The sequence below is a fragment of the Electrophorus electricus genome, chromosome 6, assembly GCF_041902795.1.
Source record: "Electrophorus electricus isolate QZ-2024a chromosome 6, ASM4190279v1, whole genome shotgun sequence".
NCBI classification, from domain to species: domain Eukaryota; kingdom Metazoa; phylum Chordata; class Actinopteri; order Gymnotiformes; family Gymnotidae; genus Electrophorus; species Electrophorus electricus.
Window position 1 is genome coordinate 33455556 of NC_137502.1, and position 24066 is coordinate 33479621.

At 42.1% G+C, this 24066-nt stretch overlaps 3 long non-coding RNA genes across 3 annotated transcripts; all 3 read right to left on the reverse strand.

Annotated features, from left to right (window-relative positions):
• Window positions 1-3466: 3466 nt before the first annotated feature.
• LOC118241174 (uncharacterized) lies at window positions 3467-4246 on the reverse strand. Its single transcript, XR_004775882.2, has 4 exons — window positions 4150-4246; window positions 3981-4058; window positions 3741-3840; window positions 3467-3614 (listed from the first exon to the last, which is right to left on the reverse strand). It is a non-coding gene; the product is annotated as an uncharacterized LOC118241174 (long non-coding RNA).
• A 6268-nt stretch (window positions 4247-10514) lies between these two features.
• On the reverse strand, window positions 10515-11294 carry LOC145658450 (uncharacterized). Its single transcript, XR_014124019.1, has 4 exons — window positions 11198-11294; window positions 11029-11106; window positions 10789-10888; window positions 10515-10662 (listed from the first exon to the last, which is right to left on the reverse strand). It is a non-coding gene; the product is annotated as an uncharacterized LOC145658450 (long non-coding RNA).
• Window positions 11295-17562: 6268 nt separating this feature from the next.
• LOC145658448 (uncharacterized) lies at window positions 17563-18342 on the reverse strand. The gene is made up of 4 exons (XR_014124017.1): window positions 18246-18342; window positions 18077-18154; window positions 17837-17936; window positions 17563-17710 (listed from the first exon to the last, which is right to left on the reverse strand). It is a non-coding gene; the product is annotated as an uncharacterized LOC145658448 (long non-coding RNA).
• Between the last annotated feature and the right edge of the window lie 5724 nt (window positions 18343-24066).

Here is a 24066-nt window from a genome sequence, read left to right on the forward strand (position 1 = left end):
AATTTAACAATAGTGTTCAGTTATTGTGTGCGCCAAACAGCGAATCTGCTGTTACGAGCTTGTTCGATGTGACGAATTCTAACGGGGGACAATGTGTAGACATAATACCTTTATGAATTGTTCGTCCTCGATTGCTTTCCTTATGTCGTAGTGCTCCTCTCCTCTGGGAAATGAACGCCAGATTGAAGGAGCGATAAAACGCGATGCCTTAGCACACGGTTGTCACTTTGAAATGACCACTTGTTTATGAAGCGAGGCGCTGATGTAACGATTTCATGGCAGTTTTGTTCAACATAGTTGTTTAACATGTGTTATCAGTTAAAGTGTTGCTGAACACTTTACTAACATGCCGTCAGTGAAAAAAAAACGTTGCTTTAAGATAAACGAAGCAACAGTTCAACCGACAATTCAAAACTGCGGCTGCATTAATGTTATTCCTGAGCGCCATAGTAGGGCTGGAATGAGAGCTTTTGTGATTCTAGGCTATGAAACATTTCCCTGTTAAATGAAGATTTTATTTGCGCAATATACAACAATGTATAACGAATATACCTACGCTAATCGTGAGGCATCAGGAAAATGCACACAATCTAAACAAGACTATAGTTTAGTAAATGATAAATGCTAAAAATAATAGTTGATTGACCACTTCTGAAACGCACGCTGTAGAAAATAAAAAATGTTGTTTTTATGAAGAAAAAACAAAACAAAACCTAGAACCTGTGATTATTGCTGAGATATTCTGACAATACAGTAACCATGTAAACAACTTTACAGAACAATTTATAAATTGTACAGTTTAAAACTAGTGCAATTGACAAAAAAGTGCATTTGGAACCAATAAATCCAATTGCCTTTTTTATGATAAATTAACATGATCACACTGTTAAGAGAATCATTTCAGTAATATTTCTATGCAGGTAGCATATCAAACAGCATTATTTAATTGGCAAATCCTCATTATATGACTCATTTAACTGTTTTTTTTTGTTTGTTTGTTTTTTACATAATGTACTGTCACTTGCTTTTATAATGTACTATTCCTCAACACTAAAGGCAGACTAGGAGCATCTTAGATGACCGTGGACGCATTCAAAGGGAGTGAGCCAAGTGGAGGAGTGCGTGAGCGAGTTGCGGGCGTATTCCGTCCATGTGAGGAATTTGTGCCAGTCAGTTTGTGAGGTACACTACTGGTGGAGGAACCTTCCGACCTCTTGAGTTACCCAGTCGACTGAGGATGGTGACCAGAGGAGAGATTCATAGTTATATTCCTAGTTTACAAAACTGCCTCCAGACTTGATGTAAATTTGGAACCATGATCAGATCTCTTCTGGTAGACCAAATATGCAAAATACATAAGTGAACATGGCTTCTGCGGTTTCCAAGGCAATAGGCAAGTGAGGAAAAGGAATGAGGCGACATGTTAGACAGCTTGTCCACTACCAGCATTATGACCATGTTTCTCTCAGAGGCAGGTAAGTCTGTGATGAAGTCTGTTGCAATGTGGGTCCAGGGGCGATGTGGCGGGGACTGTAGCTTTCCAGCAGGGATAGTGCGATGGGTGCGTGTCTGGGCACAAACTACACAAGACATCATGTAACGCACGCATATCGTGAGGAAGGGAGGGCCACCAAAACGTACGTGGTGCGAGTGATACCCAGATGTCCGTTACATAAGGTCGTATGAGCCCATTCTAGTCATGTTCCTCTGTGGGAAGCTGAAATGTATTGTTTTTCTGGGGGGCAATCCTCTGGGCTAGTGTCATCCTTCAGAGCATTCTCCAGGTCGTCTTGGAAGCGCCAACGTATGGGAGCTAGGAAGCAGCTATTAGGCAGGATGGTCTCTCGATTCGGGTTGGTCTCTCTCTTGTCATAGATCTGTGACAAGGCATCTACCTTTTGATTCTTGGAACCGGGTCTGTAAGACACAGTGAAGTTAAACCGGGAGACCACCTAGCTTGTCTTGGATTGAGTCATCGAGCTGACCGTAGGTACTCTAGGTTTCGATGGTCTGTGTATACCAAGAAGGGGTGTTCAGCCCCTTCTAACCAGTGTCTCCATTGCTCTAGGGCAAGTTTGACTGCGAGAATGGCGGCCCTTGGCTATCACCACATCAAGTTTAAAAAGATTCTACTGCCTCAGTTTTTAATAAATTATATTGAAGTCCTTGTTTTTGGTAGTTGGTGATATTAGGGGTAAGGTTAAATTCGTTCAGCCTCTTCATGAAGTAGATCCTTCACATATTTATTTTGTGTTAGCACCAAGCCAATATCTCCATTTATTCATCCAACCCAATCATGTCTCTATTCTGTCTTACACAGATGGAGATTATTTTGCCACCATCAGTAGAGTTCCTTTGATTTATGCATAAAGTCTTGGACATCATCTCACACACTACAATCCAGATCGCTTTCTTTCTCATTCGTGGTCTAGGTAGGTTTTTTTCCTCTGTCGAATGATTGCGTCAATTTGTCTGGGAATGTAGCCCATGGATCATAAAGGTATCCATCCGTTCTGTATGAGGGTTTTGGCTGCTGTTGGACGAGGTTGAGAATTAACTTGTAGGTGAAAGTGACTGCAAGAATGCAGGTGGTCCTGGGGAGGCATCAACAGAAGTGCTACTGGTTTCAGGAGCCTAGGCTGCAAATAAAATAAATAATTTTCTGTGTAAGAATACAATGTGAATGCTTTTATATTTTAGCTTTCTCTTGAATGCAGCCTACTATCTCAGCTCCCACGCAGCCAGGACTTTGCAGGCTTGAACTGAAAATCATATGTCACCAGCCCAAGGGAATGGAAGGTCTCTTCTAGAATATCCTTCATCATCTCTGGAAGGTCAGGCAAGACCTCATTGATTGTGGTGTGTAATCATGTTTGCCCCAAGTCAGTCAGTCATTTCTGGAAGATTATTTGTTGTAGTACAACTAAAAGGGGGGGGGGGGGGAAACAAAACAAAAAAACCTGCCCTTACATTGATCAAGTCAGTGCATATAAACCACCCCATTTGTTTTGAGAGCTTTCTTACATGGAATGTGTGAATTTTGGCATAGTTTCCACTACAGTGGCCAAGATAATGGGTCCTTTGCCAACACCAATTCAGTGGAATGACTGTGCCCGTTAACAATGTATGATGGTAACAGAATAAGCTACCAAGTAGTTCATGGTAAGGCATTGCAGCCTTGAACTCTCATTGTGAATACCAGCTCTCCTCTGTGCCAAAAGAAAGCCAGCTTTCTGTACTTCCATTCCAAAATACAGACATATTACACATCCACCCCACTCATTCAAGCTGAATTAACAGTAAATTCACCTGTCTTTTGGTCCATTTAAGTCAAGATTGGCAGGAATGTAGGCTTCATGTAATCAGGAATTTAAATACTGCTTTTAAAAGATCCAGACCACTCCAGGCAAACTTGTCTTTGGGAAAAGAAAGCAAGTTGACCAGTAGTTTGAGAACATTTATTCAGAAACCATTTGCAGGGTAGACTCAATTGCCAGAGCCTGTGACCATGCAGACCCACATGACAATTCAGATGGCATGTACTGGTGGCCTGCTGCAAGTTCACAGCACAGGGCAATAGCTGCAGAGAACGCCATCCCTTAGACTCACACCACCTGAAAGCAGAACATTCCTTGATGAACCATTTCAAATCCTGGAGGATTACACCCACATGAGTGAGTGGTTTGCTACTACACAGGTTCTCCAAAACAGACTGGAGCACTCCAGTGCTTACACTTTACCTTCAAACACCCTTAGTTCCTCCCTTCACCACTACAGAACGTTCAAAAGCTGAACTGCCACCTTCCTCATCCTGGAGCTGAAGTAGGTCACCATGAGCATCTAAACAGACACGACACAGGTAGCTGTAAGATGTAGACATTAACCCTAGCCAAAATAAGTTGCAGATACAACTACAGTGGTCATCCGAGCCCTGGTAGTTAAATCCCAAAAAGACACCGTAATGTCAAGAGCACTCAAACCTTCGTGGTCTCTGATCACTCGTGATAGCAACAAGCCAGTTTCACCTCGCTGCTGTCGCTCTGCTGGAGAACTTAATACTACAACATGAGATGGGTGGTCAAGTTGATTATCAGGAGAAGTCATCCACTGAAACACATAAGAAAAAAGGAAACACCAAAATACACTTACCAAGACTAAGGACAGCAATCAGGAGCACAAACACAGAGACTCTTGATGCATCCATTAGAGCCAAACAAAAGTTTAGAGAGACTGATAATAAGGAAGACTAGCTATTTCCTTGAATCGAACCGGGCTTTAAATAGCTGAACACAATCCGAGACGAGGTGCCCATCTCACCTGGCCTTCATTAACAATAATGTTAATTTAACAATAGTGTTCAGTTATTGTGTGCGCCAAACAGCGAATCTGCTGTTACGAGCTTGTTCGATGTGACGAATTCTAACGGGGGACAATGTGTAGACATAATACCTTTATGAATTGTTCGTCCTCGATTGCTTTCCTTATGTCGTAGTGCTCCTCTCCTCTGGGAAATGAACGCCAGATTGAAGGAGCGATAAAACGCGATGCCTTAGCACACGGTTGTCACTTTGAAATGACCACTTGTTTATGAAGCGAGGCGCTGATGTAACGATTTCATGGCAGTTTTGTTCAACATAGTTGTTTAACATGTGTTATCAGTTAAAGTGTTGCTGAACACTTTACTAACATGCCGTCAGTGAAAAAAAAACGTTGCTTTAAGATAAACGAAGCAACAGTTCAACCGACAATTCAAAACTGCGGCTGCATTAATGTTATTCCTGAGCGCCATAGTAGGGCTGGAATGAGAGCTTTTGTGATTCTAGGCTATGAAACATTTCCCTGTTAAATGAAGATTTTATTTGCGCAATATACAACAATGTATAACGAATATACCTACGCTAATCGTGAGGCATCAGGAAAATGCACACCATCTAAACAAGACTATAGTTTAGTAAATGATAAATGCTAAAAATAATAGTTGATTGACCACTTCTGAAACGCACGCTGTAGAAAATAAAAAATGTTGTTTTTATGAAGAAAAAACAAAACAAAACCTAGAACCTGTGATTAGTGCTGAGATATTCTGACAATACAGTAACCATGTAAACAACTTTACAGAACAATTTATAAATTGTACAGTTTAAAACTAGTGCAATTGACAAAAAAGTGCATTTGGAACCAATAAATCCAATTGCCTTTTTTATGATAAATTAACATGATCACACTGTTAAGAGAATCATTTCAGTAATATTTCTATGCAGGTAGCATATCAAACAGCATTATTTAATTGGCAAATCCTCATTATATGACTCATTTAACTGTTTTTTTTTGTTTGTTTGTTTTTTACATAATGTACTGTCACTTGCTTTTATAATGTACTATTCCTCAACACTAAAGGCAGACTAGGAGCATCTTAGATGACCGTGGACGCATTCAAAGGGAGTGAGCCAAGTGGAGGAGTGCGTGAGCGAGTTGCGGGCGTATTCCGTCCATGTGAGGAATTTGTGCCAGTCAGTTTGTGAGGTACACTACTGGTGGAGGAACCTTCCGACCTCTTGAGTTACCCAGTCGACTGGGGATGATGACCAGAGGAGAGATTCATAGTTATATTCCTAGTTTACAAAACTGCCTCCAGACTTGATGTAAATTTGGAACCATGATCAGATCTCTTCTGGTAGACCAAATATGCAAAATACATAAGCGAACATGGCTTCTGCGGTTTCCAAGGCCATAGGCAAGTGAGGAAAAGGAATGAGGCGACATGTTAGACAGCTTGTCCACTACCAGCATTATGACCATGTTTCTCTCAGAGGCAGGTAAGTCTGTGATGAAGTCTGTTGCAATGTGGGTCCAGGGGCGATGTGGCGGGGACTGTAGCTTTCCAGCAGGGATAGTGCGATGGGTGCGTGACTGGGCACAAACTACACAAGACATCATGTAACGCCCGCATATCGTGAGGAAGGGAGGGCCACCAAAACTTACGTGGTGCGAGTGATACCCAGATGTCCGTTACATAAGGTCGTATGAGCCCATTCTAGTCATGTTCCTCTGTGGGAAGCTGAAATGTATTGTGTTTCTGGGGGGCATTCCTCTGGGCTAGGGTCATCCTTCCGAGCATTCTCCAGGTCGTCTTGGAAGCGCCAACGTATGGGAGCTAGGAAGCAGCTATTAGGCAGGATGGTCTCTGGATTCGGGTTGGTCTCTCTCTTGTCATAGATCTGTGACAAGGCATCTACCTTTTGATTCTTGGAACCGGGTCTGTAAGACACAGTGAAGTTAAACCGGGAGACCACCTAGCTTGTCTTGGATTGAGTCATCGAGCTGACCGTAGGTACTCTAGGTTTCGATGGTCTGTGTATACCAAGAAGGGGTGTTCAGCCCCTTCTAACCAGTGTCTCCATTGCTCTAGGGCAAGTTTGACTGCGAGAATGGCGGCCCTTGGCTATCACCAGATCAAGTTTAAAAAGATTCTACTGCATCAGTTTTTAATAAATTATATTGAAGTCCTTGTTTTTGGTAGTTGGTGATATTAGGGGTAAGGTTAAATTTGTTCAGCCTCTTCATGAAGTAGATCCTTCACATATTTATTTTGTGTTAGCACCAAGCCAATATCTCCATTTATTCATCCAGCCCAATCACGTCTCTATTCTGTCTTGCACAGATGGAGGATATTTTGCCACCATCAGTAGAGTTCCTTTGATTTATGCATAAAGTCTTGGACATCATCTCACACACTACAATCCAGATCGCTTCCTTTCTCATTCGTGGTCTAGGTAGGTTTTTTTCCTCTGTCGAATGATCGCATCAATTTGTCTGGGAATGTAGCCCATGGATCATAAAGGTATCCATCCATTCTTTATGAGGGTTTTGGCAGCTGTTGGACGAGGTTGAGAATTAACTTGTAGGTGAAAGTGACTGCAAGAATGCAGGTGGTCCTGGGGAGGCATCAACACAAGTGCTACTGGTTTCTGGAGCCTAGGCTGCAAATAAAATAAATAATTTTCTGTGTAAGTATACAATGTGAATGCTTTTATATTTTAGCTTTCTCTTGAATGCAGCCTACTATCTCAGCTCCCACGCAGCCAGGACTTTGCAGGCTTGAACTGAAAATCATATGTCGCCAGCCCAAGGGAATGGAAGGTCTCTTCTAGAATATCCTTCATCATCTCTAGAAGGTCAGGCAAGAACTCATTGATTGTGATGTGTAATCATGTTTGCCCCAAGTCAGTCAGTCATTTCTGGAAGATTGTTTGTTGTAGTACAACTAAAAGGGGGGGAGGGAAACAAAACAAAAAAACCTGCCCTTACATTGATCGTCAGTGCATATAAACCACCCCATTTGTTTTGAGAGCTTTCTTACATGGAATGTGTGAATTTTGGCATAGTGTCCACTACAGTGGCCAAGATAATGGGTCCTTTGCCAACACACCAATTCAGTGGAATGACTGTGCCCGTTAACAATGTATGATGGTAACAGAATAAGCTACCAAGTAGTTCATGGTAAGGCATTGCAGCCTTGAACTCTCATTGTGAATACCTGCTCTCCTCTGTGCCAAAAGAAAGCCAAATGTATAACGTATATGCCTACGCTAATCGTGAGGCATCAGGAAAATGCACACCATCTAAACAAGACTATAGTTTAGTAAATGATAAATGCTAAAAATAATAGTTGATTGACCACTTCTGAAACGCACGCTGTAGAAAATAAAAAATGTTGTTTTTATGAAGAAAAAACAAAACAAAACCTAGAACCTGTGATTATTGCTGAGATATTCTGACAATACAGTAACCATGTAAACAACTTTACAGAACAATTTATAAATTGTAGTTTAAAACTAGTGCAATTGACAAAAACGTGCATTTGGAACCAATAAATCCAATTGCCTTTTTTATGATAAATTAACATGATCACACTGTTAAGAGAATCATTTCAGTAATATTTCTATGCAGGTAGCATATCAAACAGCATTATTTAATTGGCAAATCCTCATTATATGACTCATTTAACTGTTTTTTTTTGTTTGTTTGTTTTTTACATAATGTACTGTCACTTGCTTTTATAATGTACTATTCCTCAACACTAAAGGCAGACTAGGAGCATCTTAGATGACCGTGGACGCATTCAAAGGGAGTGAGCCAAGTGGAGGAGTGCGTGAGCGAGTTGCGGGCGTATTCCGTCCATGTGAGGAATTTGTGCCAGTCAGTTTGTGAGGTACACTACTGGTGGAGGAACCTTCCGACCTCTTGAGTTACCCAGTCGACTGAGGATGGTGACCAGAGGAGAGATTCATAGTTATATTCCTAGTTTACAAAACTGCCTCCAGACTTGATGTAAATTTGGAACCATGATCAGATCTCTTCTGGTAGACCAAATATGCAAAATACATAAGTGAACATGGCTTCTGCGGTTTCCAAGGCCATAGGCAAGTGAGGAAAAGGAATGAGACGACATGTTAGACAGCTTGTCCACTACCAGCATTATGACCATGTTTCTCTCAGAGGCAGGTAAGTCTGTGATGAAGTCTGTTGCAATGTGGGTCCAGGGGCGATGTGGCGGGGACTGTAGCTTTCCAGCAGGGATATTGCGATGGGTGCGTGTCTGGGCACAAACTACACAAGACATCATGTAACGCACGCATATCGTGAGGAAGGGAGGGCCACCAAAACGTACGTGGTGCGAGTGATACCCAGATGTCCGTTACATAAGGTCGTATGAGCCCATTCTAGTCATGTTCCTCTGTGGGAAGCTGAAATGTATTGTGTTTCTGGGGGGCATTCCTCTGGGCTAAGTTCATCCTTCAGAGCATTCTCCAGGTCGTCTTGGAAGAGCCAACGTATGGGAGCTAGGAAGCAGCTATTAGGCAGGATGGTCTCTGGATTCAGGTTGGTCTCTCTCTTGTCATAGATCTGTGACAAGGCATCTACCTTTTGATTCTTGGAACCGGGTCTGTAAGACACAGTGAAGTTAAACCGGGAGACCACCTAGCTTGTCGTGGATTGAGTCATCGAGCTGACCGTAGGTACTCTAGGTTTCGATGGTCTGTGTATACCAAGAAGGGGTGTTCAGCCCCTTCTAACCAGTGTCTCCAGCCCCTTCTAACCAGTGTCTCCATTGCTCTAGGGCAAGTTTGACTGCGAGAACGGCAGCCCTTGGCTATCACCAGATCAAGTTTAAAAAGATTCTACTGCATCAGTTTTTAATAAATTATATTGAAGTCCTTGTTTTTGGTAGTTGGTGATATTAGGGGTAAGGTTAAATTTGTTCAGCCTCTTCATGAAGTAGATCCTTCACATATTTATTTTGTGTTAGCACCAAGCCAATATCTCCATTTATTCATCCAGCCCAATCAAGTCTCTATTCTGTCTTGCACAGATGGAGGATATTTTGCCACCATCAGTAGAGTTCCTTTGATTTATGCATAAAGTCTTGGACATCATCTCACACACTACAATCCAGATCGCTTCCTTTCTCATTCGTGGTCTAGGTAGGTTTTTTTCCTCTGTCGAATGATCGCATCAATTTGTCTGGGAATGTAGCCCATGGATCATAAAGGTATCCATCCATTCTTTATGAGGGTTTTGGCAGCTGTTGGACGAGGTTGAGAATTAACTTGTAGGTGAAAGTGACTGCAAGAATGCAGGTGGTCCTGGGGAGGCATCAACACAAGTGCTACTGGTTTCAGGAGCCTAGGCTGCAAATAAAATAAATAATTTTCTGCGTAAGTATACAATGTGAATGCTTTTATATTTTAGCTTTCTCTTGAATGCCGCCTACTATCTCAACTCCCACGCAACCAGGACTTTGCAGGCTTGAACAGAAAATCATATGGCGCCAGCCCAAGGGAATGGAAGGTCTCTTCTAGAATATCCTTCATCATCTCTGGAAGGTCAGGCAAGACCTCATTGATTGTGGTGTGTAATCATGTTTGCCCCAAGTCAGTCAGTCATTTCTGGAAGATTGTTTGTTGTAGTACAACTAAAAGGGGGGGGGAAACAAAACAAAAAAACCTGCCCTTACATTGATCAAGTCAGTGCATATAAACCACCCCATTTGTTTTGAGAGCTTTCTTACATGGAATGTGTGAATTTTGGCATAGTTTCCACTACAGTGGCCAAGATAATGGGTCCTTTGCCAACACCAATTCAGTGGAATGACTGTGCCCGTTAACAATGTATGATGGTAACAGAATAAGCTACCAAGTAGTTCATGGTAAGGCATTGCAGCCTTGAACTCTCATTATGAATACCAGCTCTCCTCTGTGCCAAAAGAAAGCCAGCTTTCTGTACTTCCATTCCAAAATACAGACATATTACACATCCACCCCACTCATTCAAGCTGAATTAACAGTAAATTCACCTGTCTTTTGGTCCATTTAAGTCAAGATTGGCAGGAATGTAGGCTTCATGTAATCAGGAATTTAAATACTGCTTTTAAAAGATCCAGACCACTCCAGGCAAACTTGTCTTTGGGAAAAGAAAGCAAGTTGACCAGTAGTTTGAGAACATTTATTCAGAAACCATTTGCAGGGTAGACTCAATTGCCAGAGCCTGTGACCATGCAGACCCACATGACAATTCAGATGGCATGTACTGGTGGCCTGCTGCAAGTTCACAGCACAGGGCAATAGCTGCAGAGAACGCCATCCCTTAGACTCACACCACCTGAAAGCAGAACATTCCTTGATGAACCATTTCAAATCCTGGAGGATTACACCCACATGAGTGAGTGGTTTGCTACTACACAGGTTCTCCAAAACAGACTGGAGCACTCCAGTGCTTACACTTTACCTTCAAACACCCTTAGTTCCTCCCTTCACCACTACAGAACGTTCAAAAGCTGAACTGCCACCTTCCTCATCCTGGAGCTGAAGTAGGTCACCATGAGCATCTAAACAGACACGACACAGGTAGCTGTAAGATGTAGACATTAACCCTAGCCAAAATAAGTTGCAGATACAACTACAGTGGTCATCCGAGCCCTGGTAGTTAAATCCCAAAAAGACACCGTAATGTCAAGAGCACTCAAACCTTCGTGGTCTCTGATCACTCGTGATAGCAACAAGCCAGTTTCACCTCGCTGCTGTCGCTCTGCTGGAGAACTTAATACTACAACATGAGATGGGTGGTCAAGTTGATTATCAGGAGAAGTCATCCACTGAAACACATAAGAAAAAAGGAAACACCAAAATACACTTACCAAGACTAAGGACAGCAATCAGGAGCACAAACACAGAGACTCTTGATGCATCCATTAGAGCCAAACAAAAGTTTAGAGAGACTGATAATAAGGAAGACTAGCTATTTCCTTGAATCGAACCGGGCTTTAAATAGCTGAACACAATCCGAGACGAGGTGCCCATCTCACCTGGCCTTCATTAACAATAATGTTAATTTAACAATAGTGTTCAGTTATTGTGTGCGCCAAACAGCGAATCTGCTGTTACGAGCTTGTTCGATGTGACGAATTCTAACGGGGGACAATGTGTAGACATAATACCTTTATGAATTGTTCGTCCTCGATTGCTTTCCTTATGTCGTAGTGCTCCTCTCCTCTGGGAAATGAACGCCAGATTGAAGGAGCGATAAAACGCGATGCCTTAGCACACGGTTGTCACTTTGAAATGACCACTTGTTTATGAAGCGAGGCGCTGATGTAACGATTTCATGGCAGTTTTGTTCAACATAGTTGTTTAACATGTGTTATCAGTTAAAGTGTTGCTGAACACTTTACTAACATGCCGTCAGTGAAAAAAAAACGTTGCTTTAAGATAAACGAAGCAACAGTTCAACCGACAATTCAAAACTGCGGCTGCATTAATGTTATTCCTGAGCGCCATAGTAGGGCTGGAATGAGAGCTTTTGTGATTCTAGGCTATGAAACATTTCCCTGTTAAATGAAGATTTTATTTGCGCAATATACAACAATGTATAACGAATATACCTACGCTAATCGTGAGGCATCAGGAAAATGCACACCATCTAAACAAGACTATAGTTTAGTAAATGATAAATGCTAAAAATAATAGTTGATTGACCACTTCTGAAACGCACGCTGTAGAAAATAAAAAATGTTGTTTTTATGAAGAAAAAACAAAACAAAACCTAGAACCTGTGATTAGTGCTGAGATATTCTGACAATACAGTAACCATGTAAACAACTTTACAGAACAATTTATAAATTGTACAGTTTAAAACTAGTGCAATTGACAAAAAAGTGCATTTGGAACCAATAAATCCAATTGCCTTTTTTATGATAAATTAACATGATCACACTGTTAAGAGAATCATTTCAGTAATATTTCTATGCAGGTAGCATATCAAACAGCATTATTTAATTGGCAAATCCTCATTATATGACTCATTTAACTGTTTTTTTTTGTTTGTTTGTTTTTTACATAATGTACTGTCACTTGCTTTTATAATGTACTATTCCTCAACACTAAAGGCAGACTAGGAGCATCTTAGATGACCGTGGACGCATTCAAAGGGAGTGAGCCAAGTGGAGGAGTGCGTGAGCGAGTTGCGGGCGTATTCCGTCCATGTGAGGAATTTGTGCCAGTCAGTTTGTGAGGTACACTACTGGTGGAGGAACCTTCCGACCTCTTGAGTTACCCAGTCGACTGGGGATGATGACCAGAGGAGAGATTCATAGTTATATTCCTAGTTTACAAAACTGCCTCCAGACTTGATGTAAATTTGGAACCATGATCAGATCTCTTCTGGTAGACCAAATATGCAAAATACATAAGCGAACATGGCTTCTGCGGTTTCCAAGGCCATAGGCAAGTGAGGAAAAGGAATGAGGCGACATGTTAGACAGCTTGTCCACTACCAGCATTATGACCATGTTTCTCTCAGAGGCAGGTAAGTCTGTGATGAAGTCTGTTGCAATGTGGGTCCAGGGGCGATGTGGCGGGGACTGTAGCTTTCCAGCAGGGATAGTGCGATGGGTGCGTGACTGGGCACAAACTACACAAGACATCATGTAACGCCCGCATATCGTGAGGAAGGGAGGGCCACCAAAACTTACGTGGTGCGAGTGATACCCAGATGTCCGTTACATAAGGTCGTATGAGCCCATTCTAGTCATGTTCCTCTGTGGGAAGCTGAAATGTATTGTGTTTCTGGGGGGCATTCCTCTGGGCTAGGGTCATCCTTCCGAGCATTCTCCAGGTCGTCTTGGAAGCGCCAACGTATGGGAGCTAGGAAGCAGCTATTAGGCAGGATGGTCTCTGGATTCGGGTTGGTCTCTCTCTTGTCATAGATCTGTGACAAGGCATCTACCTTTTGATTCTTGGAACCGGGTCTGTAAGACACAGTGAAGTTAAACCGGGAGACCACCTAGCTTGTCTTGGATTGAGTCATCGAGCTGACCGTAGGTACTCTAGGTTTCGATGGTCTGTGTATACCAAGAAGGGGTGTTCAGCCCCTTCTAACCAGTGTCTCCATTGCTCTAGGGCAAGTTTGACTGCGAGAATGGCGGCCCTTGGCTATCACCAGATCAAGTTTAAAAAGATTCTACTGCATCAGTTTTTAATAAATTATATTGAAGTCCTTGTTTTTGGTAGTTGGTGATATTAGGGGTAAGGTTAAATTTGTTCAGCCTCTTCATGAAGTAGATCCTTCACATATTTATTTTGTGTTAGCACCAAGCCAATATCTCCATTTATTCATCCAGCCCAATCACGTCTCTATTCTGTCTTGCACAGATGGAGGATATTTTGCCACCATCAGTAGAGTTCCTTTGATTTATGCATAAAGTCTTGGACATCATCTCACACACTACAATCCAGATCGCTTCCTTTCTCATTCGTGGTCTAGGTAGGTTTTTTTCCTCTGTCGAATGATCGCATCAATTTGTCTGGGAATGTAGCCCATGGATCATAAAGGTATCCATCCATTCTTTATGAGGGTTTTGGCAGCTGTTGGACGAGGTTGAGAATTAACTTGTAGGTGAAAGTGACTGCAAGAATGCAGGTGGTCCTGGGGAGGCATCAACACAAGTGCTACTGGTTTCTGGAGCCTAGGCTGCAAATAAAATAAATAATTTTCTGTGTAAGTATACAATGTGAATGCTTTTATATTTTAGCTTTCTCTTGAATGCAGCCTACTATCTCAGCTCCCACGCAGCCAGGACTTTGCAGGCTTGAACTGAAAATCATATGTCGCCAGCCCAAGGGAATGGAAGGTCTCTTCTAGAATATCCTTCATCATCTCTAGAAGGTCAGGCAAGAACTCATTGATTGTGATGTGTAATCATGTTTGCCCCAAGTCAGTCAGTCATTTCTGGAAGATTGTTTGTTGTAGTACAACTAAAAGGGGGGGAGGGAAACAAAACAAAAAAACCTGCCCTTACATTGATCGTCAGTGCATATAAACCACCCCATTTGTTTTGAGAGCTTTCTTACATGGAATGTGTGAATTTTGGCATAGTGTCCACTACAGTGGCCAAGATAATGGGTCCTTTGCCAACACACCAATTCAGTGGAATGACTGTGCCCGTTAACAATGTATGATGGTAACAGAATAAGCTACCAAGTAGTTCATGGTAAGGCATTGCAGCCTTGAACTCTCATTGTGAATACCTGCTCTCCTCTGTGCCAAAAGAAAGCCAAATGTATAACGTATATGCCTACGCTAATCGTGAGGCATCAGGAAAATGCACACCATCTAAACAAGACTATAGTTTAGTAAATGATAAATGCTAAAAATAATAGTTGATTGACCACTTCTGAAACGCACGCTGTAGAAAATAAAAAATGTTGTTTTTATGAAGAAAAAACAAAACAAAACCTAGAACCTGTGATTATTGCTGAGATATTCTGACAATACAGTAACCATGTAAACAACTTTACAGAACAATTTATAAATTGTAGTTTAAAACTAGTGCAATTGACAAAAACGTGCATTTGGAACCAATAAATCCAATTGCCTTTTTTATGATAAATTAACATGATCACACTGTTAAGAGAATCATTTCAGTAATATTTCTATGCAGGTAGCATATCAAACAGCATTATTTAATTGGCAAATCCTCATTATATGACTCATTTAACTGTTTTTTTTTGTTTGTTTGTTTTTTACATAATGTACTGTCACTTGCTTTTATAATGTACTATTCCTCAACACTAAAGGCAGACTAGGAGCATCTTAGATGACCGTGGACGCATTCAAAGGGAGTGAGCCAAGTGGAGGAGTGCGTGAGCGAGTTGCGGGCGTATTCCGTCCATGTGAGGAATTTGTGCCAGTCAGTTTGTGAGGTACACTACTGGTGGAGGAACCTTCCGACCTCTTGAGTTACCCAGTCGACTGAGGATGGTGACCAGAGGAGAGATTCATAGTTATATTCCTAGTTTACAAAACTGCCTCCAGACTTGATGTAAATTTGGAACCATGATCAGATCTCTTCTGGTAGACCAAATATGCAAAATACATAAGTGAACATGGCTTCTGCGGTTTCCAAGGCCATAGGCAAGTGAGGAAAAGGAATGAGACGACATGTTAGACAGCTTGTCCACTACCAGCATTATGACCATGTTTCTCTCAGAGGCAGGTAAGTCTGTGATGAAGTCTGTTGCAATGTGGGTCCAGGGGCGATGTGGCGGGGACTGTAGCTTTCCAGCAGGGATATTGCGATGGGTGCGTGTCTGGGCACAAACTACACAAGACATCATGTAACGCACGCATATCGTGAGGAAGGGAGGGCCACCAAAACGTACGTGGTGCGAGTGATACCCAGATGTCCGTTACATAAGGTCGTATGAGCCCATTCTAGTCATGTTCCTCTGTGGGAAGCTGAAATGTATTGTGTTTCTGGGGGGCATTCCTCTGGGCTAAGTTCATCCTTCAGAGCATTCTCCAGGTCGTCTTGGAAGAGCCAACGTATGGGAGCTAGGAAGCAGCTATTAGGCAGGATGGTCTCTGGATTCAGGTTGGTCTCTCTCTTGTCATAGATCTGTGACAAGGCATCTACCTTTTGATTCTTGGAACCGGGTCTGTAAGACACAGTGAAGTTAAACCGGGAGACCACCTAGCTTGTCGTGGATTGAGTCATCGAGCTGACCGTAGGTACTCTAGGTTTCGATGGTCTGTGTATACCAAGAAGGGGTGTTCAGCCCCTTCTAACCAGTGTCTCCAGCCCCTTCTAACCAGTGTCTCCATTGCTCTAGGGCAAGTTTGACTGCGAGAACGGCAGCCCTTGGCTATCACCAGATCAAGTTTAAAAAGATTCTACTGCATCAGTTTTTAATAAATTATATTGAAGTCCTTGTTTTTGGTAGTTGGTGATATTAGGGGTAAGGTTAAATTTGTTCAGCCTCTTCATGAAGTAGATCCTTCACATATTTATTTTGTGTTAGCACCAAGCCAATATCTCCATTTATTCATCCAGCCCAATCAAGTCTCTATTCTGTCTTGCACAGATGGAGGATATTTTGCCACCATCAGTAGAGTTCCTTTGATTTATGCATAAAGTCTTGGACATCATCTCACACACTACAATCCAGATCGCTTCCTTTCTCATTCGTGGTCTAGGTAGGTTTTTTTCCTCTGTCGAATGATCGCATCAATTTGTCTGGGAATGTAGCCCATGGATCATAAAGGTATCCATCCATTCTTTATGAGGGTTTTGGCAGCTGTTGGACGAGGTTGAGAATTAACTTGTAGGTGAAAGTGACTGCAAGAATGCAGGTGGTCCTGGGGAGGCATCAACACAAGTGCTACTGGTTTCAGGAGCCTAGGCTGCAAATAAAATAAATAATTTTCTGCGTAAGTATACAATGTGAATGCTTTTATATTTTAGCTTTCTCTTGAATGCCGCCTACTATCTCAACTCCCACGCAACCAGGACTTTGCAGGCTTGAACAGAAAATCATATGGCGCCAGCCCAAGGGAATGGAAGGTCTCTTCTAGAATATCCTTCATCATCTCTGGAAGGTCAGGCAAGACCTCATTGATTGTGGTGTGTAATCATGTTTGCCCCAAGTCAGTCAGTCATTTCTGGAAGATTGTTTGTTGTAGTACAACTAAAAGGGGGGGGGAAACAAAACAAAAAAACCTGCCCTTACATTGATCAAGTCAGTGCATATAAACCACCCCATTTGTTTTGAGAGCTTTCTTACATGGAATGTGTGAATTTTGGCATAGTTTCCACTACAGTGGCCAAGATAATGGGTCCTTTGCCAACACCAATTCAGTGGAATGACTGTGCCCGTTAACAATGTATGATGGTAACAGAATAAGCTACCAAGTAGTTCATGGTAAGGCATTGCAGCCTTGAACTCTCATTATGAATACCAGCTCTCCTCTGTGCCAAAAGAAAGCCAGCTTTCTGTACTTCCATTCCAAAATACAGACATATTACACATCCACCCCACTCATTCAAGCTGAATTAACAGTAAATTCACCTGTCTTTTGGTCCATTTAAGTCAAGATTGGCAGGAATGTAGGCTTCATGTAATCAGGAATTTAAATACTGCTTTTAAAAGATCCAGACCACTCCAGGCAAACTTGTCTTTGGGAAAAGAAAGCAAGTTGACCAGTAGTTTGAGAACATTTATTCAGAAACCATTTGCAGGGTAGACTCAATTGCCAGAGCCTGTGACCATGCAGACCCACATGACAATTCAGATGGCATGTACTGGTGGCCTGCTGCAAGTTCACAGCACAGGGCAATAGCTGCAGAGAACGCCATCCCTTAGACTCACACCACCTGAAAGCAGAACATTCCTTGATGAACCATTTCAAATCCTGGAGGATTACACCCACATGAGTGAGTGGTTTGCTACTACACAGGTTCTCCAAAACAGACTGGAGCACTCCAGTGCTTACACTTTACCTTCAAACACCCTTAGTTCCTCCCTTCACCACTACAGAACGTTCAAAAGCTGAACTGCCACCTTCCTCATCCTGGAGCTGAAGTAGGTCACCATGAGCATCTAAACAGACACGACACAGGTAGCTGTAAGATGTAGACATTAACCCTAGCCAAAATAAGTTGCAGATACAACTACAGTGGTCATCCGAGCCCTGGTAGTTAAATCCCAAAAAGACACCGTAATGTCAAGAGCACTCAAACCTTCGTGGTCTCTGATCACTCGTGATAGCAACAAGCCAGTTTCACCTCGCTGCTGTCGCTCTGCTGGAGAACTTAATACTACAACATGAGATGGGTGGTCAAGTTGATTATCAGGAGAAGTCATCCACTGAAACACATAAGAAAAAAGGAAACACCAAAATACACTTACCAAGACTAAGGACAGCAATCAGGAGCACAAACACAGAGACTCTTGATGCATCCATTAGAGCCAAACAAAAGTTTAGAGAGACTGATAATAAGGAAGACTAGCTATTTCCTTGAATCGAACCGGGCTTTAAATAGCTGAACACAATCCGAGACGAGGTGCCCATCTCACCTGGCCTTCATTAACAATAATGTTAATTTAACAATAGTGTTCAGTTATTGTGTGCGCCAAACAGCGAATCTGCTGTTACGAGCTTGTTCGATGTGACGAATTCTAACGGGGGACAATGTGTAGACATAATACCTTTATGAATTGTTCGTCCTCGATTGCTTTCCTTATGTCGTAGTGCTCCTCTCCTCTGGGAAATGAACGCCAGATTGAAGGAGCGATAAAACGCGATGCCTTAGCACACGGTTGTCACTTTGAAATGACCACTTGTTTATGAAGCGAGGCGCTGATGTAACGATTTCATGGCAGTTTTGTTCAACATAGTTGTTTAACATGTGTTATCAGTTAAAGTGTTGCTGAACACTTTACTAACATGCCGTCAGTGAAAAAAAAACGTTGCTTTAAGATAAACGAAGCAACAGTTCAACCGACAATTCAAAACTGCGGCTGCATTAATGTTATTCCTGAGCGCCATAGTAGGGCTGGAATGAGAGCTTTTGTGATTCTAGGCTATGAAACATTTCCCTGTTAAATGAAGATTTTATTTGCGCAATATACAACAATGTATAACGAATATACCTACGCTAATCGTGAGGCATCAGGAAAATGCACACCATCTAAACAAGACTATAGTTTAGTAAATGATAAATGCTAAAAATAATAGTTGATTGACCACTTCTGAAACGCACGCTGTAGAAAATAAAAAATGTTGTTTTTATGAAGAAAAAACAAAACAAAACCTAGAACCTGTGATTAGTGCTGAGATATTCTGACAATACAGTAACCATGTAAACAACTTTACAGAACAATTTATAAATTGTACAGTTTAAAACTAGTGCAATTGACAAAAAAGTGCATTTGGAACCAATAAATCCAATTGCCTTTTTTATGATAAATTAACATGATCACACTGTTAAGAGAATCATTTCAGTAATATTTCTATGCAGGTAGCATATCAAACAGCATTATTTAATTGGCAAATCCTCATTATATGACTCATTTAACTGTTTTTTTTTGTTTGTTTGTTTTTTACATAATGTACTGTCACTTGCTTTTATAATGTACTATTCCTCAACACTAAAGGCAGACTAGGAGCATCTTAGATGACCGTGGACGCATTCAAAGGGAGTGAGCCAAGTGGAGGAGTGCGTGAGCGAGTTGCGGGCGTATTCCGTCCATGTGAGGAATTTGTGCCAGTCAGTTTGTGAGGTACACTACTGGTGGAGGAACCTTCCGACCTCTTGAGTTACCCAGTCGACTGGGGATGATGACCAGAGGAGAGATTCATAGTTATATTCCTAGTTTACAAAACTGCCTCCAGACTTGATGTAAATTTGGAACCATGATCAGATCTCTTCTGGTAGACCAAATATGCAAAATACATAAGCGAACATGGCTTCTGCGGTTTCCAAGGCCATAGGCAAGTGAGGAAAAGGAATGAGGCGACATGTTAGACAGCTTGTCCACTACCAGCATTATGACCATGTTTCTCTCAGAGGCAGGTAAGTCTGTGATGAAGTCTGTTGCAATGTGGGTCCAGGGGCGATGTGGCGGGGACTGTAGCTTTCCAGCAGGGATAGTGCGATGGGTGCGTGACTGGGCACAAACTACACAAGACATCATGTAACGCCCGCATATCGTGAGGAAGGGAGGGCCACCAAAACTTACGTGGTGCGAGTGATACCCAGATGTCCGTTACATAAGGTCGTATGAGCCCATTCTAGTCATGTTCCTCTGTGGGAAGCTGAAATGTATTGTGTTTCTGGGGGGCATTCCTCTGGGCTAGGGTCATCCTTCCGAGCATTCTCCAGGTCGTCTTGGAAGCGCCAACGTATGGGAGCTAGGAAGCAGCTATTAGGCAGGATGGTCTCTGGATTCGGGTTGGTCTCTCTCTTGTCATAGATCTGTGACAAGGCATCTACCTTTTGATTCTTGGAACCGGGTCTGTAAGACACAGTGAAGTTAAACCGGGAGACCACCTAGCTTGTCTTGGATTGAGTCATCGAGCTGACCGTAGGTACTCTAGGTTTCGATGGTCTGTGTATACCAAGAAGGGGTGTTCAGCCCCTTCTAACCAGTGTCTCCATTGCTCTAGGGCAAGTTTGACTGCGAGAATGGCGGCCCTTGGCTATCACCAGATCAAGTTTAAAAAGATTCTACTGCATCAGTTTTTAATAAATTATATTGAAGTCCTTGTTTTTGGTAGTTGGTGATATTAGGGGTAAGGTTAAATTTGTTCAGCCTCTTCATGAAGTAGATCCTTCACATATTTATTTTGTGTTAGCACCAAGCCAATATCTCCATTTATTCATCCAGCCCAATCACGTCTCTATTCTGTCTTGCACAGATGGAGGATATTTTGCCACCATCAGTAGAGTTCCTTTGATTTATGCATAAAGTCTTGGACATCATCTCACACACTACAATCCAGATCGCTTCCTTTCTCATTCGTGGTCTAGGTAGGTTTTTTTCCTCTGTCGAATGATCGCATCAATTTGTCTGGGAATGTAGCCCATGGATCATAAAGGTATCCATCCATTCTTTATGAGGGTTTTGGCAGCTGTTGGACGAGGTTGAGAATTAACTTGTAGGTGAAAGTGACTGCAAGAATGCAGGTGGTCCTGGGGAGGCATCAACACAAGTGCTACTGGTTTCTGGAGCCTAGGCTGCAAATAAAATAAATAATTTTCTGTGTAAGTATACAATGTGAATGCTTTTATATTTTAGCTTTCTCTTGAATGCAGCCTACTATCTCAGCTCCCACGCAGCCAGGACTTTGCAGGCTTGAACTGAAAATCATATGTCGCCAGCCCAAGGGAATGGAAGGTCTCTTCTAGAATATCCTTCATCATCTCTAGAAGGTCAGGCAAGAACTCATTGATTGTGATGTGTAATCATGTTTGCCCCAAGTCAGTCAGTCATTTCTGGAAGATTGTTTGTTGTAGTACAACTAAAAGGGGGGGAGGGAAACAAAACAAAAAAACCTGCCCTTACATTGATCGTCAGTGCATATAAACCACCCCATTTGTTTTGAGAGCTTTCTTACATGGAATGTGTGAATTTTGGCATAGTGTCCACTACAGTGGCCAAGATAATGGGTCCTTTGCCAACACACCAATTCAGTGGAATGACTGTGCCCGTTAACAATGTATGATGGTAACAGAATAAGCTACCAAGTAGTTCATGGTAAGGCATTGCAGCCTTGAACTCTCATTGTGAATACCTGCTCTCCTCTGTGCCAAAAGAAAGCCAAATGTATAACGTATATGCCTACGCTAATCGTGAGGCATCAGGAAAATGCACACCATCTAAACAAGACTATAGTTTAGTAAATGATAAATGCTAAAAATAATAGTTGATTGACCACTTCTGAAACGCACGCTGTAGAAAATAAAAAATGTTGTTTTTATGAAGAAAAAACAAAACAAAACCTAGAACCTGTGATTATTGCTGAGATATTCTGACAATACAGTAACCATGTAAACAACTTTACAGAACAATTTATAAATTGTAGTTTAAAACTAGTGCAATTGACAAAAACGTGCATTTGGAACCAATAAATCCAATTGCCTTTTTTATGATAAATTAACATGATCACACTGTTAAGAGAATCATTTCAGTAATATTTCTATGCAGGTAGCATATCAAACAGCATTATTTAATTGGCAAATCCTCATTATATGACTCATTTAACTGTTTTTTTTTGTTTGTTTGTTTTTTACATAATGTACTGTCACTTGCTTTTATAATGTACTATTCCTCAACACTAAAGGCAGACTAGGAGCATCTTAGATGACCGTGGACGCATTCAAAGGGAGTGAGCCAAGTGGAGGAGTGCGTGAGCGAGTTGCGGGCGTATTCCGTCCATGTGAGGAATTTGTGCCAGTCAGTTTGTGAGGTACACTACTGGTGGAGGAACCTTCCGACCTCTTGAGTTACCCAGTCGACTGAGGATGGTGACCAGAGGAGAGATTCATAGTTATATTCCTAGTTTACAAAACTGCCTCCAGACTTGATGTAAATTTGGAACCATGATCAGATCTCTTCTGGTAGACCAAATATGCAAAATACATAAGTGAACATGGCTTCTGCGGTTTCCAAGGCCATAGGCAAGTGAGGAAAAGGAATGAGACGACATGTTAGACAGCTTGTCCACTACCAGCATTATGACCATGTTTCTCTCAGAGGCAGGTAAGTCTGTGATGAAGTCTGTTGCAATGTGGGTCCAGGGGCGATGTGGCGGGGACTGTAGCTTTCCAGCAGGGATATTGCGATGGGTGCGTGTCTGGGCACAAACTACACAAGACATCATGTAACGCACGCATATCGTGAGGAAGGGAGGGCCACCAAAACGTACGTGGTGCGAGTGATACCCAGATGTCCGTTACATAAGGTCGTATGAGCCCATTCTAGTCATGTTCCTCTGTGGGAAGCTGAAATGTATTGTGTTTCTGGGGGGCATTCCTCTGGGCTAAGTTCATCCTTCAGAGCATTCTCCAGGTCGTCTTGGAAGAGCCAACGTATGGGAGCTAGGAAGCAGCTATTAGGCAGGATGGTCTCTGGATTCAGGTTGGTCTCTCTCTTGTCATAGATCTGTGACAAGGCATCTACCTTTTGATTCTTGGAACCGGGTCTGTAAGACACAGTGAAGTTAAACCGGGAGACCACCTAGCTTGTCGTGGATTGAGTCATCGAGCTGACCGTAGGTACTCTAGGTTTCGATGGTCTGTGTATACCAAGAAGGGGTGTTCAGCCCCTTCTAACCAGTGTCTCCAGCCCCTTCTAACCAGTGTCTCCATTGCTCTAGGGCAAGTTTGACTGCGAGAACGGCAGCCCTTGGCTATCACCAGATCAAGTTTAAAAAGATTCTACTGCATCAGTTTTTAATAAATTATATTGAAGTCCTTGTTTTTGGTAGTTGGTGATATTAGGGGTAAGGTTAAATTTGTTCAGCCTCTTCATGAAGTAGATCCTTCACATATTTATTTTGTGTTAGCACCAAGCCAATATCTCCATTTATTCATCCAGCCCAATCAAGTCTCTATTCTGTCTTGCACAGATGGAGGATATTTTGCCACCATCAGTAGAGTTCCTTTGATTTATGCATAAAGTCTTGGACATCATCTCACACACTACAATCCAGATCGCTTCCTTTCTCATTCGTGGTCTAGGTAGGTTTTTTTCCTCTGTCGAATGATCGCATCAATTTGTCTGGGAATGTAGCCCATGGATCATAAAGGTATCCATCCATTCTTTATGAGGGTTTTGGCAGCTGTTGGACGAGGTTGAGAATTAACTTGTAGGTGAAAGTGACTGCAAGAATGCAGGTGGTCCTGGGGAGGCATCAACACAAGTGCTACTGGTTTCAGGAGCCTAGGCTGCAAATAAAATAAATAATTTTCTGCGTAAGTATACAATGTGAATGCTTTTATATTTTAGCTTTCTCTTGAATGCCGCCTACTATCTCAACTCCCACGCAACCAGGACTTTGCAGGCTTGAACAGAAAATCATATGGCGCCAGCCCAAGGGAATGGAAGGTCTCTTCTAGAATATCCTTCATCATCTCTGGAAGGTCAGGCAAGACCTCATTGATTGTGGTGTGTAATCATGTTTGCCCCAAGTCAGTCAGTCATTTCTGGAAGATTGTTTGTTGTA